Raw genomic sequence first — 5,460 nt, 5'->3', positions numbered from 1 at the left:
AAGAGTGAAGGCCTAGAATATAACTGTGAGCTTGTATTAGATGTGTTGCCTGTTTGGTCAATACTGAGGAAGTATTTTTTTCACTGTTGATGCTGTTAACCTTTTTGTCTTCTCTGGATCGAGGTATTCCTGGTTACTGTTATTCTTATGCAGTAGTGCCCTTTGGTTTGGAAATAATATAATGCTTCTGACTTAATATGTGTAGCTACAGCTAAACCAGACACTGTACAAAAAAACTGAGGCAAACCAAAATATTTTTGGCCTTTTCTCTCTTGTTAGCTTGTCCTCCAGTCATGATTTCTGAGAATGCATGAGAGCATAAAGTCAATTCCTCATACAATGGTGATACAGAAGTAGATACGGTTGTGGGGTAACCATTAGGTTTCCTAAAACCCGTCCTCTGAAATTCAAATTTCACTTACAGGCTTGGGAACCAAAATAACATAAATGGCATTTTTAAACAAAGTTGTAGCTTGTGTTTGTGGGCCAAATCAATTGTTAAGGATTCACCTAAGCTTTGTTCTCCATATATAAGATCGTGGGGGGGTTATCACTAGCATGGAGGATAAGAAACCTGTTATTCATACAACTCTTAATTTATGAACAGGATGTAGTTAAATCACTAAATGCAGTCTTCAGAATAGTTGGAGTAGATTTCTCTTGAGTTCAGTGACCTAATATGAAAATCAAAATATTAGAAAGTATAATCTGTGTTAAGCAATTTTGAAAGTTTACAGTGCCCAACAGGAGTTGTTGGTTTTTTTTCTCCTATCTTCACACAGCTTCAAGTGTGAATAATTTTTTTTTTCTCTTCCAAATTTTATGATTGAGGGATTTACTTTTGAACTGACCTACTAATTTAGGAGAGTTAAAATTCAGTGATAGACCTGTAACTGAAATATGGCCATTAACTGCAAAGGTCTTCTTCATCAGATATGCAACAGTTTTTCACTTCCTTCTTCATACAACACCCCTCTTTAGGTTGATTGGGAAAAGAGGGCAGTGAAGAGAATATTTTTATCAGTAGCTGCATTTTTGAGAGAGCACTTGCAATAAAGTAATCAGTGAACAGAACATTCCTGAGAAGTGAACAAGGGAAGGAATACCAGAAGAGTGTAAGTAAATGTGAAAGGAATACTGTAGACAGACAAGTACAGCCTGTGTTGTTATTTCCTGAAGGACAGAATTTAAGTTAGTTTTGTTTTGGTATGCCTTCTTCAGGTATTTCCAAAGCTCAAATGTGGTTTGCCTATAAGACTCCAGGGTATTTCAGGGTGTGTTCATAAACAGGATGGTCAGGCATGATTTCCCTGCTCTAACTCTTGAGGTAGCAATTATTTGCCAGGTCTGCTATGAGGATTTTTAACCTCCAGTTATGAAGCAGTATAATGGCTGATTCACAGCAGTACCCATTTTTTAGCTTTGTTTTATTGCCATACCTAGCTGTCCTTTATCTTCCACTTTGCAGCTGTAATCCATTCTTTAAAATTGAAGAAGCTGCTTTTTACAAAATCAACCTTGGGAAATATAACCACAAAGGAGTAAGCTTTCTTTATATGCTGGCTGAAATGAAAGCACTTTGCCTTAGGCCTTGCTGGAAAACATGCAGGTATGTGATGTAAATGCACAAGTTGTGTTTCTTTTCTCCTCATAAATAAGTCAAGAAGTCTTAAAAGTATTTACAAAGTAAAGATCCCTTAGCCTGTCTCAAGTATGTGATCTTAATTTAGAGAACATACGGCTTGCACATCCTGCTTTACTTGTGGTTCCTAAGAGGGATGGGAAAGGCTTAGAAAGTTATCCACCTGACTTTCTCATGTAGACTTGACATTTATGAGATTTACTTACCACAAGAATTGAGATACAAGGGTTAAATGAAAGCCTACAGGATTTGGGTGTGTACAGAATCTGTTGTGGTTTACAGCAAGCCCTGCTCCTGGTATAATGATCAAGATGGAATGCACAGGGCACCCATTATAAGGAGAGATCTCCGCTTTCTAATGATTTAATAGAAAAATCCTGCCACAGCAGAAACCCTCACAAAAAACCCAAAGGCTTGGTTAGAAATACAAGCAGTACTTTGAAAAGAAACTTAAATCACTGTTCTGTGGATTTAAGGAAAGCTGTCTGAAGGAAAGTGCTAGGATAAAAGATGTGAAAATAATGCAGATGCATAATGCATTGTGCCTGAGCCTGGGCCCATGATGTAGCTCTACCTGTAGTCATTTTTGGTTAAAAAGACATCCTGATCTTACCTCTACACCTATAACTTCCTATGCAGTATATATAATTATTTCTTGCAATTTGTGATGCTATGTGGCACAGAAATTGGAAGATCCTCTAATTACATTTTTTTACTTTAAATTCATTAGCTACTAAATAATATTATTACTGAAGACTAGCTGAACAATCTGTTCCATGTGTAACTGAAGTCACTGTATTTTTGCAAATGTGGAAGGATGTGCTGGTGATGCATAATTAGAGGATGCTTGGGCATAAATACATCTCGCCCATTCTTGAACAGTTCCCTTCTTGAAAGGCTGTTGTTGCAGCTGTTCTTTCAAAAGGCAAGAATAGTTAAAGCCTATTGTTTTGCAGAGGACAGGCTGTAGGAAATTTCCTTCAGTTTCTTTCTATACTCATCAGATAATAAACAAATCCTGCTTTATTTGGTCATGATAGCTGTCTCTCCCAACTTCTTTCTAAGTTAACACAGCCTACAAAAGCACTGCTGCTTGAGAGGTTTTTCTTAGCATAACTTCTTTATGATGACTTTATTATTTTAATTTTACCACATTCAGTTACTTGAATACAGATATTCATTTAAACAGTCTAAAGTGACAAGTAACTTCCCCGCTTGTTTGAAGAGTTAAGTGTCATAGAAACTGGATTATTAATAATCAATTAGAGAATGAAAACATGATAAAGTGACTGTGGAACATGTATGTATTCAGGAGGTCTTTCAGACAAAGATACAAGTGCTTCAAACTCTTAGTACATATTTTGTATTTATGTTAGCAGATAATATGAAGAAATTGCAAAAAGTGAAAATTCAGTTTGTGAATTTACAAAAATTTTGTAAACAATAATAATACTAGCAATTGATTAAACAAATCTGAATACCCCCATATATTGCTGCATTAGCATTACAAACTTCAATTTGAATTTTGTACTTTTGTTGCATTCCTAGCAGAAATACTTCCCTAAGTATCCTCAAGCAGCAGAGCAATTTCCACAACCAGTCACAGTGAGTTCCTTTTAACTAAGACATGCAATGATTTATTTTTTCTCTGATATGCTACTTGTTAGACAGAGGTAAAAAAAGTCCTTGTATAAAACTTATCTAAATTGATTTGGCCTATTTGGCTTAATCTGAATATTTTTCATATATCATAGAAATGTCACAATATTTTGGAAACTTTGTAAATTTTTCTTTGTTTTACATTTTTATTTTTATTTTTTTACTAAATGATGTTATTTAGAGGTGATATAAAAATTACTATGACTTTTAAATTATTTTAATCCAGTATTTGGCTGCCTGTAGGTCAAAAATTGTCTTTTCTATTATGAAGCTTTCTGTAAACTTTTTTTTCTTTTACATGTCACTTTGTCAGCTGTATCTGAGAAAAAGGTTATAGCTGAGTTAAACGACAAACACATTCTGCATGTATGTATCTTTTTCTTGTATCTTGCTCTTGAGGACTTCAAAAGTGAATTGATTTCTCTATCTGGGTATTTCTGGATCAGGTGCTGCATGAGAACCTTGAATTTTCCAGGTTGCTGGTTATAGCTGTTTGTAGCCTGCATGGCAGAGACAACTGCTGTTCTATGGAAACTAAAGGATGTTTAAAGTGTTTTTCATGCTCCAGTGAGAACTGCAAAGCTGACCATTATTTCACAGCCTGCTGAATATTCTTTTCACAGAGTGTTTACTTGAGTGTGCACTTGTGCTTAACTAAAAACACTTGCTATTACTGACAGAAGAACAGAATTTATTTTGAGTAAGATACAACAGTATGGACTGAATCTCTGAAAAAAGTTGCAGCAGGGGACTTGGCCTCAGAATATACTGCATTCCCATTCACCAGACTACACTGATCGGAATTCCACTGCATAACTTGTCTTTTTTAAGGTACCCTGCAAATGGAATCAAACCCTGTACGCTATTTGGAGATGTTCAGGACTAACAAGGTTACAATTCATGCCGGTGGTGACTGGCAGATTGCAGTACAGTTTGGAATCCATGCAGTGCTTAAATTGAAACAGCACACAGCCCGCTGGTCTACTTCCATGCCTCCACTCATTTTCTTCCCTTACTATTGCTTGGATTTTGTAGGTGATGAGCTACCTGGCCCCCAGTGTTCTTACTGAAAACAGTTTTTAAGGCAAGATTTAGCCCCATAGTAGCTGTATGGCCTGAATTTCAGCAGTGCTATGTACATGCAGCTCCTGCCCTGGTAAACAGGGTTGCATCCACTTAGGTCAGCAATGCATTTTTGCAGTATCTCAGCAAATTATAGCCATAGCTCAGCTCCATGCTTCTATTGCACATAATGCCCTGACTGTGAAATGTGGGGAGGAGGCAATGGAAAAATCCAAGTGTCCTGTGCCTGTATTTAAGAAGCTGTCTAGTCTAGTAATTAATACTGAAGCTAACAAGATGTGATTGCACATACTGAAGCAAGACTGTTTGTCCATACATTTGCATCCTCCTCGTAATAATATTGTATGTGGTTTCAGAGGTAAATGCCAAGAATGTGGAAGAAATTTTGGCTGTTGTACACAAGGTATATAATGACTTTTGCTATTCCTTTACAGTCCATCACACTCAGTCAAAGTTGCAGAAATAACATGTCACTCCAGTAGATCAAAGTGGAGGCACTGACACAAGGTGGAATTTCATCCTGTGTATGCTTCAGCTGCTGCTTTAACAACACAATACCATAAATAAGCACTCAGTGATGCAGCATGAGGATTCAGGGAAAGGAGGGTGACTTGCAAGCAGTCATCTCCCAATGACATTATCTAAGCCAAGCCTTTCTATCATCCAGATAACACTGGAGGAAACAAAGTTTGTTGTCAGATGATGGTTGAGCCAAATGTCAACATCTATTTAAAGAGTGATGTTTAAAAAGCAGGGATGATAGAAAAATTGCCCTTTTGCTTTTCATCAGTAAGCACAGAGCAGAGCTCAGGCTAATAAATGCTGCTGAGCTAGTTACATAGCTCTGTGTCTTTGTCTACACCAGCAGGTAGGAGATTCCTGTATAGCAGGTCCATAGAGCACATCAGACAGTGCTGAAGACTCAATATACACATTAGATGTTTTTTTGAATTCTGCTCCAGACTAGCTCTTGTCTGTCCTGTTGGACTGAATACTCATTAATAACTGGGGCATAATAGCTGCTTCCTCAGACTGAACCTTCTGTTTCATCTTGATTTGAAAGGAAACTAGTTCAT

The sequence above is a fragment of the Chaetura pelagica genome, unplaced genomic scaffold (genome assembly GCF_000747805.2).
Source record: "Chaetura pelagica isolate M959 unplaced genomic scaffold, ChaPel_1.0 scaffold630, whole genome shotgun sequence".
NCBI classification, from domain to species: Eukaryota; Metazoa; Chordata; class Aves; order Apodiformes; family Apodidae; genus Chaetura; species Chaetura pelagica.
The sequence above is the reverse complement of the archived record's forward strand: the minus strand, read 5'-3'. Positions refer to the sequence as shown.